Source organism: Marmota marmota, unplaced genomic scaffold, assembly GCF_001458135.2.
Source record: "Marmota marmota marmota unplaced genomic scaffold, marMar, whole genome shotgun sequence".
Classification (NCBI taxonomy): domain Eukaryota; kingdom Metazoa; phylum Chordata; class Mammalia; order Rodentia; family Sciuridae; genus Marmota; species Marmota marmota.
The window spans coordinates 4,966,150-4,981,696 of NW_025999932.1; the positions used below are offsets into that span (position 1 = coordinate 4,966,150).

The 15,547-nt window shown below is 44.3% G+C and overlaps 1 long non-coding RNA gene across 1 annotated transcript; it reads left to right on the forward strand.

Annotated features, from left to right (window-relative positions):
* The first annotated feature begins 1,819 nt into the window (after window positions 1-1,819).
* On the forward strand, window positions 1,820-13,388 carry LOC125616038. The gene is made up of 3 exons (XR_007346650.1): window positions 1,820-2,095; window positions 3,932-7,600; window positions 8,470-13,388. It is a non-coding gene; the product is annotated as an uncharacterized LOC125616038 (long non-coding RNA).
* The last annotated feature ends 2,159 nt before the right edge of the window (window positions 13,389-15,547 follow it).

The window sequence follows — 15,547 nt, forward strand, 5'->3', positions numbered from 1 at the left end:
ACTAAGCCAACTCACCCACCCGGAACCAGAAGAAGATCTGTGCAACTCAGCGATTTAATTTAAGGAACCCAGGAAAAGCCACATGAGGCCCCTCCAAACCCCAAAATAATTATAAGCAAGAAAACATAACCAACTCTAAAACAGCCCGCATTACATGAACAGTGATCAATCTATTTCCGTGCCATAGTAGCTACTCTTAAAAAAAAAAAAAAGATGTTTTTTTTTTAAATAATAAAATTACTTTAATTAGAATTCACTGCCTAACCTTAGTTTTGCATTTAAGTGTTTGACACACCGAATTCTTTCTCTAATTACTAATAAAGGCAGAGCATTGTTGAGTAGGTGAAGCGGTAGGCTGGGGATTTTGAGACAATTAATTCTAATCCAGACTTTGCAACTTTCATTTGAGCACAGTTCTTTGACAATGAAGCACTAATCTGCTCTCGTTTCTGAACACCCGATTTAAGTTATTAGAAAGCATGAAGTGATAGGACGGTTTTTCCTAGTGAACAATTTTATGTAATCTAATATTTGGAAGCTATAGCTCAAGCATGCCCTGAAAAATTCTATTTGGGCTTCAAATAGATTTGGTCACATTGTTTGTTTTCCTATTTGGTTTTGGACTCAGATGGATTCTTTTCATATCAAGCATTGTTGACAGACTCTAAGATTGGGGGAAATTATGTGATTTAGTCTTTAACAAATATACATTAACCAAAGAATGCCTAGTCTCAAGATATAGACTTGAGCACATGAAAACAGAAATACCAGAGAGCTAAACCCCCATTTTAGTCTAAAAGTTTCACTATATTCCAGGGTGCTCTATGAAAGTTAAGAAATAACATCCTTCAACCTATTTATTATTTTAAGTTTGGTAACTCCCTAGATTTGTTTTGTTTTTGTTTTGTTTCTTCAATTTGCCAAGGAAAGGCGGGGGGGGGGGGGGGTGTAGGTGAGTGTATTTATTTATTTAAATTAATCTGACCTCATTCTTAAATCCAATCCTGCAACTGGTGAAACAGAATCGACACAGCCAGAAGAGGGCAGTGTGTAACAGTAAAAATGTCTGTTTACTTAAAAGGTAAATCCTACTCTACCAGAACTGGAAAAATAAAAAAAAAAAATAGTCTTAACATGAAGCAACTTCTGACCAAAAAAGCCAACATTCTGGCATCAGAAGGCAGGAAGAGGATCTCGAGGTGGCCTGGAACATCACCCTGTGGCAGGGCTGGCACGGGGGTCACCCCTTCACACTCAGGGCTCCATCTTGTCCCAAGCCGCTGAAAACAGTCATGGACTTCATCTCAGCTTGTTGTTTCATTTAGACTCGGCCCCACGGAGCCACAGAAATGCCCGTGACCGTGTTCTGAAGAGGACCCGGAGCGCTTTTAATAAATGTTGAGAAGATTCAGCAGGAGCTAGCAGGAGCCAGCAGGAGGGACTGGCTTCCAGACGTGGTCCTCCCTGTGGGAGGGGGCCCTGTTCCCTCCCTGGCAGCACCTGGCTGCCGCCTACCTGTCTGCTTCTCCAGGTCCTAGGTTTCACATCTCTGTGTACAGAAGTCACTAGAACATTCTGAGCGTTGAGGAGGTGGGAGGGATAGCCCTGATCCCAAATAAAGCTGTAGGTCTATTCTGCCCCTGGGGTCCTCTGTGTCCTTTAACAGAATAACTGGGATTAAAAATAGAATGCGTGTTCCTTCCTTTGGAGCTCAGGCGTGGCTCTCCTGTCCCCTCCCCCAGCAGGTCCAGGGCCAGCTTTGCCCTGGCTCCCTCCCCAGGGTCCACCCTCTACCATCTCCCCACCCAACAGAGCCACCAGCACCCCTCCCTGCGTCCCTGGGACTGAATTACTGATCAGAGTGGCCTGCTGGACTGGCCTTTGGATCCCGCCTCTGTGACCCCAGCACTTCCTCTGAGTCCTCCCCCACTGGTACCTCTTGCTTCTTCCTGCTCACCCTTTCCTTGGCTTTAGGAAGGCAACGCAGGGGTCAGAAGCACAGGCTGCTATTAAAATCATGGCAGTGGGGAGGATGGTGAGCCAAGGAGCAGAGCCTTATGTAATCCCAGCACTCCAGTCAATCAACTTCACTTTGGTGAGTAGGACTTGGTAATTTGAGTAATGAGTGGGCCTGCTTTTTAAAATTCATTGTATTATGAAATGGGGGAAAAAGCCTGCGTTTCTAAGTAGCTGGATCTTCCGCTGAAACCCACATGAGCTGTGACGGCTTAACTCCAAGGCATTTCCCTTCCTTGTCAAGAAAGCATGGCGCTTCTCGCTGTAAATATGGAATACGTGCTTGATGCCTGGCACGTTGGTTTGTGTTGAAAGATGACATGTGTCCAGTGCTCTCAAATATTCCAAGTTAGAAAAGAATAAAAATTAAATTTCATATTTCTTTTTAAAATGGGACATTGTCCTCCCAGTTATTCCTATTTAATTTCACAGAAAAGAATTCTGTAGAAGCTGTGTACATGTCATACGATTACCATGAAAAACACAGTGGTATCCTTTCCCTACATCTCACCTCCTACTGCCCACTCTGCTAAACTTGACTTACCTATTCCAGGCAGGTCTCTGGAGAAGGGGCTTCCATGATTTGCCCCAAAAAACCTGACTTGGAAAGACCACAGTCTTCTGCAACGGTGGGTCCTCCTTTCTTCTTCAAAATGAAGAGTCCAAGTTCACTCTTAACTACACAATTTCAAAACTCATTACATCACTGTCCACATTTTCTGTGATGGTCAAAATCCAGAGGGGTTTTTTGGTGGCTCTTTTTCTTTTTAATTAAATCACTAATTATTTTCAGTGATCTCAGTGAAAACATGATGGCTTTCAAAGTTGAGACTGAAATTCATGGGCAAGGGCCTTAGGAAATATCTGACAGTGGCTCAAGGACTTGACCTTCAGGCCAGCCACAGAATCTTCACCCTTGGTTTTGAGAAAGCATCCAGTGATGGAGAAGTCACTGCCTCCAACAAGGTCGACTGTTTTCGGGTGGCATAATAGTGAGACGGTGCCTCCTCATGTTAAAGCCATCTTGGCCCATAATTTGTTTGCATTGGTCATAATTTTAACATCTGGGCACACAGTAGAGGAAACACCCAAATGTTCCTCACAACTGCATTTAAAGAAAGCCGTGGTGTCATCTTGGAGATTCTCTAGGTAAAGAGCACGGGGTCCCCTCCCCGGTCTGTTGGGATGCATGTCCATAGCTCTAGCACTGAAAACTTAGCACCACCTGACACGTGGCCCACACAGGACAGGCCCAGGGAGACTGCCTTGTTCTCTTTATCAGCAATTCTCAAACTTTCATGTGTATGAGAATTGCTTTGGGGAATGTGTTAAAAAAAAATAGATATTTGGAATCCCTTTTCCTAGAAGTTCACATTTCTAATTGGCCCAGAAAGCTGCACTTTAAACAACAGCCCGAGCATTATGAACAAATATTTCATTTTTTAAGAAACATTTCCTTAGGGGCTCCGCTTATTTTAATGAGGCGTCAGATCTAGTCCTTCTCCCCCACCCCACTGTGAGAGACCTATATTCATATCAGTCACGATAAACAAACGCGTCCGCTCTGTGCTCCCCGAGGCAGAGCCCGTGCTACAGTTGCATGACTGAGTTTTAAGACTGAACTGCAAAATAATCATTTTTTTCCTATGCAATGTTAACCCACAAAATACAAGAAACCAATTAAATTGGAATGCAGATAAACAGCAAATCATTCATAGTGGGACATACTTGTGCTAAAAATTGTTCTTTGTTTATCTGAAATCCTCATTTAGCTATGAGCCCTATATTTTTATTTGCTGAGTCCAGTAATCGTGACCTCTGAAATTACTCAGATGACATCTGATTTTTCTAGTCATGCTCATGATGATTGTTTGGGGTCCTAATTCTGTCCTCAAACGATGTTGTTCTCACACAGGTTGCTTCTGGTTCTGATTGTCGAGCTGCTCTGCTGTTCATGAAAACTCACTAAGACAGGCGCGAGCTGAGGTTTGCTCACCCATTGTGAAAAAAGGTTCAGACACTCAATCCCACACAAGTGGCTGTATACAAATTTCCGTCTTTCTTCATTGTGTCCAACCTTCCTCAAAGTCCACGACAGCTAGTTTTTTCATCTGTAGCATAAAGCACACAACTGAGAACAAGAAGACCAGGTTCAAACACTAGGTCTGCCCTTCATGGGCTGTGCAACCTCAGGTTCAGACTTCTCTGAATCTGTTTTCTCACTTGTAAACAGGGCTCTTTGGGGTTATTATGAGAAGTTAGCGGGATGACACAGATCAAAGTCTCAAGTCTTTTGCTTAATAATTAATAATTCCCAAAAAATAATTCTTCATGAATTTTTTAACTAGTGATAAGAGCTTCAAATTCCAGTTGGCAAAAATGAATGCATAGATTACTTTCCTTCTCTTTTGAAGTCCATTCAAAATATAAAAAGAAATGAATCCATACCTATTAAGAAAAGAAGAGGGAAAGTCATCAGAAGATGCAAGTTATCAGCCAGCCACTGAGAGGTCAGAAGCCAGGCCAAGCCTACGGCATCTGAAGCAGGACCAGGAGAACACAGCCCATTATCCTACTCTCTGAAGGGGAACCAGGAGAGGGGAGCAGTTCTGTGCATCTGCACAGCGTCTATGGTGGGACAGAGCTAAGGCAGCGTGACAGAGCAGGAGAAGAATATGGCCAACAATGGAGCCAATACAGGACTCTACCCCCCTAGACCTTCAGCGCAGAGTTATCCAGGGGCATGTTTCCAGTAAAAATCCAACAACAACACTCACTGATACTGGCCGCTCAGTATAAGGCCCTCTTAATCTGACATTGCCTCTGGATAAGGGAAGAAGCTCGTTGCCACCGTTCACTGTGAAGGAAGCCAGCTAGGAAATGGTGTAGCCACTTTTACGGGACTCCCTGTGAGTCTGCCACGGGCAAGAAGAAGACGGAAAGCTGGGGGGCTGGGGTGGGGGGGACACGGTTCATGCCCAGTGGAGGCCTGGTCAGCTCCCGGCTTTCTGTGTGGGAAGTGAGTGGACCATCAAGCAAGGAACACATCAATATGAGAGAGTGAGGCAGAAACAGATCCCAAAAGATACAGCCATGGAGAGAATAAAGAGACTGTGACAAAAGAAGCAAAATCCTCTCACTGACAGATTTCAGAAACTGTCATATTTATAAGATGGAAAGAATGTAATAAAAACTAGAGGACCTGTGAAAAAGGATGCATGGTTGATGAAATGTATCAATAAAGGAGGTAGAAAGTGAAGTCTCCAATCTCCTGGAATGTGAAGCAAAGTAACAGAAGGAGGCAATGTGAGCAGAACAGACGAATCCGAAGGTTTGATGTTCAAATGTGAGTTTAAACAATAAGGAAAGAAAAGAATGGAGATGAGATCGCAAAGTCAAAACAGAAATATAATTCTCCAAACCCGGAAACAAAAAAGTCACTTGTCCGCAGATGGAAAGAGTCTAAAATAAGCACGGGGGAAATGAATGGGAAACTCCAAGCCAGAGCGCATGTCCTTCACAGCAAAGGAAAAATTCTCAAACACATCTGGGGTCGCCTATCAACCAAGGATGAATGTGTCCTCATGGTGATATGTGTTGGCACTGCTGTGACAGGAGACCACACAGTACACACAGAGTGCCTTGGACACCATAGAAAATGACTGTGGGCTCCGAGTTAGCGATCTATTGGGAACATTCACTTAACCTCTCCAAACATTTCAGAGATTCCTAGATTTCATTTCCTACACTCCCTTCTCTGAAAATTCTTGCAAACAGAGGCCAAGAAAAGCAGGTGGGAAAAGCCCAAAAGTGTAAGTCATGGTATTTACGAAAAAATTGGCCCTAACCAAGGTAAGAGGAAGTCAAATCCCAGCATGATGGAAGAACAAATGTGAAACAGAGCTGGAGAGCAAAGGGTCCAGACTGTACTACGATGGACAAGGTGTCTAATTATATACTGTACTGTGAGCAAAATCTCTGCAAGAGAACCCTGGTCCTTGGGAAACTTACAAGGAGAGCAGACTCATAGCCCTGTGCGTCAGATACTTTCCTAATCATATTGTGTCCTGACTCATGATTCCTCCGAACTCTGTGGCCACCATCTCTATTTTATAGAAGAACTTAAGGCCAAACTGTTTAAGTAATGTGGCAAGTGCAAAGAGTAGCCGGGGTGAGGCTTGACCCTGAGCAATTTGTCTCTAGATTTCAAGCTCTTAACCGCTGTGCTAACTGTTTGCTCCCCACTCCAAAATTCATGTGGAAGCTTAAGCCACTGTATGGTGTTATTAAGAGGCAGGGCCTTTAGAGGTGGTTAAGTCAGGAGAGCAGATCCCGCATGATGACATTAGCACCGTGCAAATGGTTTGAAGGGGTGAGTCCCCTCCTTTTGTCTGTGTAAGGACCCAGTTTCACCCTTTCTGGGTCCTCATTCAAGCCTTCAGGGCAGCATCTTGAAAGCACCAATCAGGCCCTTTCCAGACAATGAACCTCTCAGCACCCTGATCTTGGACTTTCTGTGCTCCAAAACCGTGGATAAATAAGTTTCTGTGGTTTACAAATTATCTAGTGTCAGACATTTCGTTATAGCAGCACAAATGCACGGATACAGTGTTTCACTATATTGTGGTTTCACTGTAATGCAGTATAGCACTGATTATGCTTATATGCATTTTTAAGCTGATTCATGATTCTACAGAGTGAGAATATATTTAGAAGGTAGTAAAATAATCCTGGAGAAAAAGAAGTTAAATGTATTCTAGTGAAAAAGAGTGAGATGACAGAAGGTCAGAGGCTGAGTGAAAGGATTTGTCATATTATGTCAAGAGGAAGGAAAGGCTGGGCAGAACTGAAGGTAGTTTACTTGTGAAACCCCCATCCACTACCTGTAGTGAAATGGGACAAGAGGACATCAGCCAAGTGCAGGGGACCAGGAAAGTGCTTAGATTTATGGGAACTGGGAAGAGTCTGTAATCATTCTTGTGCAGAATGGAACAATAGTTGACCAAAGAAATCCAGGAGGATGGCTAAGTGGCATTGAGGTTTAGGGGTCAGGAACTTAAAGTGTCCTCTCCCCCCTGGTGTGTGGAGATACCTTCAGATTCTACACAGCTGCCAGGCACAGGCAGAAATGAAATAGATGGCTGGGACCTTCCAGAGTGAGGTGGTTTTTTGTTTTGTTTTGGTTTTTTTTGTCAGACCAATTGGAAGAAAAATAAAAAAGGGGCAAGAGGGCTTAAGAATTTTGGTTTTTTAATCATTAAATATGAGTTGGATATGGAGGGGAGTGGAAGACTGAGGCCTATGGAGACAAAACAGAAAGCTCTGCCGTAGAACAGTCATGGTGGACAGAGAGTCGCAGAAGGTGAGGATGATCATGGTCCAGAGTCCTGCTGCAGTAATGACCCTGATGGGCTCACAGCTGAGATTCACAAGAAGCCCTCCAGTGTCACCCTGCATGACAATCAGAGGCAGATTCCCACAAGAACAAGGACACCTGGAACAGCAGGGCGTTGCTGTGGGGATACCTTGTTACAGTGGACCACAGGCATTTCCATGGAGCCCGAGGCAGGGGGAGGTTTTACAGGTGAGCTGGGGAGGACAGCATAAGATGTTTTGACACAATGACCCTTAGCTGCAAGGATCAATGGCAAGGGTGGCATCAGTCCAAGATTAAACTGTGTTGAGCAGACCTCTGTGCAGAGGTGGGGTTTTTTGGGTAAGGTCATTGTGCCTTTGTGTCCTGACAGAGTCACTTGAACAGTTCTAGTTATCAGGCGTGGGTCCATGTAACCTGCCCTCCTGCACAAACCCCCATGCCACAGTCCGGCTGCAGCAAAATAACCAGGGGGTGACGAGCAACTTGTGTACATTGATACAGCAGGAGTGGGAGCCATTTATTGTTGGACCGGAGGGGTATATATATACATTCCACACAGCTTATCTAATTAACATAAACTAGATACAGCAGTCAACCAATCAGGAATCTCCACACTTAATGGCTCGCTGGCGTTATTTCACAAACCACTCCCTCTGCAAAATGCCAGGCGCCATCCTGACTTGTTTACAGACCCTAACACCCCCACACGCACGGTCAGTGATTGTTTACCTCCTGCTTCATTTATTTGGGTGGGGCCTGACAGAAGTGGCTCCATTTTGATGCTGAGCACACTGGCCAGCTGTGGGATGGTATGGCTGACAGGCTGAAGAGGGCAGAGGTCAACAGAGTGAAAAGGTCAGGGACAGGCAGGTGCCCACAGGGTGCAGAGGTCACCCACACAGATGAGGGACTGTGGAGAAAAGAGAAAGACCCTCGGTCATGAGCAAGATCTATGACGTCTTTGTGGGGAGTGGTAAGTGAGGGCCAGGGACAGAAAGAGACATCCAGATTGGTGCGAACCTTCCTGAGCTTCACGCAGCGGGGCCTGCGGTTGTTGTTCCCTTGTCTTTGTACAGGTGTCAAGTTGGAAGCTGTTGTCTGATGCAGGAATGGGAGTCCAGGAAGAAGCCAGCACCATGTTCTGCCCCTAAAGAGAACGGTATGCAAGACAATACGCAGCAAATGTACAGACTCCTGGGAACCTTATGGTTCCAGACAAGAGCCAAGGAACACTGACAGAAGTGGGGGAGCATAGGAGGAGCATGAGAGCCTAGGCAAATTTGCATTAAAGAAAGCTTTGGAGGACAGGTGAAAGGGCAGGGACCAAGGCAGCTGTGCTCACCTGTGAGACAGGATACAGCTGTGAATGGATCCTCAGGGCTTCCCCTTAGCACTGACTGAGGCCAAGGAAGAGGTGTGAAGTTGGCTTCAGATTCTACACTCCAAAATGGGTGGATTCTGGGCTCAGTCTGTCTTGAGCTTCAGAACGAAGGCACACTCTAGCTACAATCTCTGAGTGAGTATAACTCTCAAAATTGTGGAGTGCTAAGTAACCATAATTTATTATAATCCAAGGCAAATAAAGAATCATGGGGTTACAAGGATCCAAGAAAAGCAACAGTCGGAAAAATAGAAATTCAACTGAAGACACCAGTGACTGAGGTGGTCAGACTAAAAGGAAAGCAATGGTGTCCAAATCCCTGCATTGAAGAGAAGTCTGGCACATTCTGCTAGACTGAGAGCAGAGAGTTGGTTAGTATTCTAACTGATGGCGGACGACTAATGGGAAGGTCGGGCTCAGTCAATGATCAGCACATGGATGGACCTTTGACCTAAAGGTGTGGGACGTTACAACGTGTATCCATGGTTGGTTGTTTTATTTGTTTGTTTAATTGGCAATCTCAAATAGTATCTGTGATTTCAATTTAAGACAATGACATAAAGATAACCATGAAAACAATCAGCATACAGGAAACTTACAAGGAAACTCAAAGTCCAAGGTGACTTGAACCTGAAGAAGTCTGGGGAAAAAGAAGAAGAGAAGAGGAGCCAGGAAACAATGCCGGATGATGGAGGGGACTTTCCACAACAGCCCTATTTGACATCATTATGCTTAGGAAAATTAACCAACGTCCAGACAGTAGCATCAGAAAAACAATCAGGCGATGCAGCAGAAGCCATTGTGGCATTTACAAAGACCCATAAATATCCCCAAGTGCTATTAGCGTGACAGTATAGGTGATGGGTGTGGGTTATTCTGACCAATAGACACACATCCCAGACACACAGAGTTGGTTCCAGAATATATCATCAAGGGACACCAGATGACATTGGAGACGTAGGACTGCAAAGCAATACAGAGCAAATCATAAGAAAGATGGAGTGTAATTACAGTTAATGGTCAAAGGTGCCAGGGGGCAGGGACAGGATCAACAGGACCAGGGAAAGAAAGTAATGACAGCATTGCGTTAGAGCTGGCCATGGGTCACTACAGACAATGCAAGGACACGGAGCGGACTGAGACTCAAATTATGATGCATGGCAAATCAATTCTGAGATGTTCAATAATGGAGACAAACTGCCTACAACAAGGTTGATAATTATCACAATGCAAACAACAAATGGTAGCAACTGTCAGGGCTTTAACTTAAGGGAAACAAGAATCTGTAAATATTTCAGACCAAATCAGACAAATAAAGAGCAGCCACTGTTAAGTCTACTTCAACCAACTAATCCAGAGGCCATTTTAGGCTGGGAACGGGATCCAAAGACAGATCCACGCTCCTGGGGAGCTCCCAGGAAGGCAGGGAGAGGGAGCGTGGCTGCATCGGATTGCTACCCACTCACGAGCACTGGTGTGCAGTAGACACAGATCTCAGTTGTTTTATTTTAGGCAGGTTACAGCCAGGGAATTTTTCCATGAAGACTTGGTATTTGAACAAATGTTTATAGAAAGCCAAGGAGAAGGGATATTCTAACAGAAAAAAAGCAGGTACCAGGGAAAACAACTCTAGATAATGGGCTGTGCTGAGTCCGGTATTGGTGGGAGAAGGCTTAGAGGGGTAGGAGAGAGGTTGGGGGTAAGGTGGGAGAGTGGGCCCTGTCCACTTGGGTGGCCTGCTCTAAGTGAGCAGGAGGAGAACATCACCTGTAGATGGTGGAGTCCATGGGGGCTGAACTACAAAGCACCTGGGTCTGCCTGGGTTTTGATGGACCACCTAGGGGTGACCCAGAGCCCAGCCTGGAAAGAAGCATGAGTGACATTGACACCTCTAGGAGGTGTCTGCACCAGAAGGCGATGACGGAAGTGAATGCCCCTGGGGTTGACTGGACTTGATGAAGAGAATCTCTGCCGCCCTGGTGGCTTCCTGTGGCTAACTGCTTCACCCCTGTTATCCCATTCAGTCCTCACAGCAATTAAAGAGTTGAATCCTGTGTCCCTATTACAAATGTGTCTTTTTTTGAAACAGAAAAGATAAGCAAGTAGCCCCCTCACGTAGCTCCTGCCTCCAGTACGGAGTGAAGCCTGGGCTTCTGTGGCTCTAAAATGCACCCCCTTCACACACCTGTGTTTGGAAGAAATTCCTTTTTTCCTGGAAACTCTGTGAACCTGCAAACTCATCTGAAACTCTGTACCTAAGTGGACTTTGGTGAGAGATCAGCCTGTGCCTCTTCCCATAACTCCCATTCTGGGTCTCAGCCAGACCACAAAGCATCAATTTCTGAAACAGGATGTGAGTTGGCCTGCCTGGGGTGCACAGCCATCCCTTACCGGTCAAATTTCTCTCCCAGACTGGAGCTTCTGAAGGACATGGTGTTCTGTCACTTAAACACTAGTTCCCGCCAAGCACCTGCACATGACTGACTGAATCACTGGTAAAGAAGACCAAGGAATCGTCTCTGAACAACTTAGCCCTATGAGAGGACATTTGTAATGGCACGTTACAGCTAAGGCGGTGGCTTCATTCCTTGGAAGTTAATGTCCCTCATCCAGAGCAGACTTTGCCTGGAGGACCTCAGGTTCATTGGGGCACCTGAACTACCAAGCTTTTAACCAGTGGGTGATTAAAAAGTAGACTATACAGACCTTTACTTGTTAATCGTGTGATTAATATAATAGTTCAATAGGATTAAAGTAAAAGAACACTGGATGCAAAAATGCATTTAAAGACTAAGATTTGCTCTAAATGATGAAGTGTTATGGTTTTCAGTGTTTGGTGCCTCTGTCACTCTCTCTCCTATTCCCTCCTGCAGAGCAGCTTCCTAAGCTGTTGAGAGGTCACTTTAGAGCTCATGTGGATGGAGGGAACCTCAGCCACAGGACAGTGGACACACTCTCCAGCTGAGGCCACCCCAGTGTCTCTGCCTGCTGAAGTCTTTTTTCCACATCAGGTACCCTTGGTCCACTCTGTGTGGAGGCCAGTTGCATTAATTAAGTGGTGGTCTCTCAGAGTGCATCTCCTTATCATTCTGGAAGTTTCCCTCTTCTCTCTGATCTCTTGGCTTCCAATCTCTACAAGGGGCCCACAGAGGCAGGAAGCAATTATGTCCTAGGAAGCCAGCCTGCCTTTGATCTAGCCTGGCCGGTCTCCAGCCCTCACCGCCTCCACACGGATGCTTTTTTCTTTCTTTCTTTTCTTTTTGAAACAACTCCCTTCAAGTTCTGCTCTCCTTCCTGATCAAATCTTTAGTTTACAAACAATGGCTTTTCTTATGAGCTGCCTTATAATCTTCAGTTTTCACAGACCCAGTCAAAGGGACTCCATCACTTTTCACAGAACATAAGTTTTTAAAACCAATCCTTGAAAGAATTTAAAGCACATACTTCAAATTATTTTGCCCCTAATCATATGACTTATCTCATGTAAACAGCCTTTCCAGCCTCCGGCCAATAAAGCAGGTCTATTTTAAAACGAGTTTAGCTGCATTTCTAAGCGTATTTTTCCAGCTGACGGCGAGAGGAAAATCAGTGTTCCCCCAATAAAATGTCTAGAGCCCTCGCAGAAAGGATCAGCCTGCTGCTGGCTCATCCTGGGAACGAGGGTCTTGTTTCTCCTAGAATCCACACTGCAGATAGACACAGCAAGGGCAGAGGAAGAACCCGAAGAGAGCTTTGCTTTTCCTCCCCTTCCAGCCCCCTCCCTCACCTCCAAGACAGATGCAAGAAAAACAAAAGTCAAGTCAGCAGCCAGTGAAGAGGGTACACGGTGACCAGGAGAGCCCCCGAGCTCTCCCTGCGAGAACATTCTGCCCTGCTCAGAGCGCTCTTCCCAGTTCCTTCCACCCAAGTGCTGCTGCTCCAGGTGTCCACTTCTCAGATCACCTCCCCATTGCCCAGGACCACTTCAAACTCTGGAACTAGATGAGCAGGTCTGTGCCCAGGCACTCCGTGTTCCCTGCGCCTGAAGCCATCAGCTCACGAAGAGCATCCCTCCTCCAGCTTTATGACACCAGCCTATGTGTGCAACATTTGCTATGTGCAAGAGTCAAAATAGCCAGTGCAGGGTGCCCCGGAGCACCTGTGTCCTGTCCTGCTCTTGCCTATCACTGTGGCTATATTGTGTCCAGAGGACCCTTTCTCTGCACAGCTGGGCACTCCAAGAAATGCCTATGAGACCATGTTCCCTCCACCTTGCAGAGCAGTGGGAATAGCATCCTCGTTAGCCACATTCAAACGATTACTGTGATATCACCTTAAAAAAACCCTCTTATCAGAAATAGGGAAAACCATGTTTTTAATTCTGTTCCTTATTCTTGTTTGTCAATTAAAATGACCTGAAAAATTCTAAAATGAATTTGTGACATTTCCAGAGATTTTAATTCATCTAATGTGAATCCTGAACACAGACATTTTTTATTTTCTGATTATTTAACATGTAAACATAATACAACAAACACACACACATCTGTAAGACTTGAGACAAGCACTTAATTTCTTTAAGTGTCAGGTTTTTCATTTGCAAAATAGGGGTTATGATTTCATACTTGACTAGGTGCTTAGGAAGATTAATTATGATATGTCTTACAAAGCCTTTCGTAAAATATAGATCAATATTTAAATGTAATCTATTTTAAAAATAATAATTCTAACTCAAAATACATGTTTCAAGATAATTTATTGACTTATTAATTCCTGTCTAATTCTTTAATCTACTGCTACTTTCCTTCTTCATCCCAACAAATTATTACAGACCTTGTGTCTTTTGTTTTATGTATGTGCAGGGGGCTGGGAAAAGCCTGATCTACCCAGGCTATTTGGAAAAGCCAAAGCTCACAGGGAGGGAGAAGTCAGGATTCTGTTTGAGCTTCCAGCAGGGAGACCTTGGAGTCAACGTCCAGCATGGAAGAGTGGGTCTGGGGGACACCAGTGTGAAGCAGCAAGTCCACACATGCCATCCAGGATGGTCCAGGTTCAGTAACTGCAGCACTCCTGCTCACGCTGCAAGTTGGAGACCACCACACGAGACAGACCAGGGGAACTGAACCCAGAGCCCGGGTCTCCTGTGCCTGCACAGTGGGATTCTTGCTGCTGAACTCGCCATTTTAGGCATACACCCCACTGAACTAAGGTTTTAGAACTCACCTTTCTGTTACCTGAGAGGGACCTTGAATCTATCTGAGGTAGAGAAATAAATATTTCTTATTATACAACTCTGATTTTGTAGAATAGAAATTCACAGCTGATACATATGCATTGAACAAAAGCTAAGCAAGCCTTGCTATGTAGCTGCAATCTTAGTGTCTAGGAATATCCTTCAGAGTCTACAAACTAGATTACAAATAACAGTGAAAGAAATAGTAACAATATGAAGATATTTGTTCTCTCCATCAGATAGGGTAAGGCTTAAATGAGATAGTACATTTGATACTAAAATAAATACAGGCATCACAATGAATTAAGAAGCTATGGCTGTGACGTGGCCTCAACAGACAAGCACAAGAGCTGGCCAGAATTCAATCCAGTGACATCAGAATAGCTGTGAGAATGAAGAAAACTCAGAAGGAAACAACAGCAAAGGCACCAGTTGCTTTAAAAATGGGAGCTCATAACCCACTTGAATCAAAGTGTGAAATATGATATATCAAGAACTATGTAATGTTTTGAACAGCAAACAATAAAAAATTTAAAAAAAAAATTAAAGGCAAAAATAAATAAATAAATAAATAAATAACAAAAGAAGATTGAAATAGCCCAGGGGGAGCGTGTAGCGGAAATCACAGCCTGAATCACAGGCGCTGCAGACTCAAGTGCCCTCAGTTCTACCGCAGCATTTGGACTTGGAGCCCAGTTGGACCAAGAAAGAGCTCAGTCTGTCCCTCACAGCTCTAGGGGAAACTGCCCTGGTTGTCCATTGGGAGACATGGGTCTCCCACTGCAGCCTAGAGCTCTGACGACAAGAACACAGCCTATTGATAATATCACACCACTTACCCTAGATAGGGAACTATTATCCATAAAGGATAATAGGTGATTATAACTAATCCAGGGAGATTTTGAATTAAGCATACTGATGACATAAATCATCAAATTCACAGTGTGAAGTTTTGAAGTTTGGGAATAATAATCTGTATATTTGGTTATCTAATGTAATTGTATTATTAAAAGAGATTTGGCACCTAAAGAACCAAAAGATTAGCTTTGGGATTATAATTTTAAAGTAAAATTGAGTAGCTGACATAGACTTAAAATTGTAAATTTGTAAGTAATACTATAATAGTTAAAAACAACTACATTCTAGAATAAGTATTGAGTTTTCCCATTTGTATTATACTTCTAGGTCTTTTCCCAATAAGGTATAGAAATTATCAAATGAGAACGGCAATAGCCTTTCCCTCTGGGTAATTTTGGCTGTTCTCAGCATGTTCCAGCTCCTCTTTGCTAAGATTTTAGACATTAAAGGGTTGAAAAATGTCAGACCGATTCTCTAACCATTCAAAGGCCAAGAGAGAGCAGTTAAGAGATGCTTAAACCAGGGACTATTTCTGGGCAACACCAGCAAGAGTTCCATGCCGCCCTTCTCACCAGCAGCATCCGCCTGGCTAACTGCCTTGTGAAGCTCTTGCCCCGGGGACATGGCATGATCCCGTCTTCATCTGAACACAATAGGTCGGTCCTGGTTCTTCCAGACAAAGAAAAATCATTTATGCCATAAC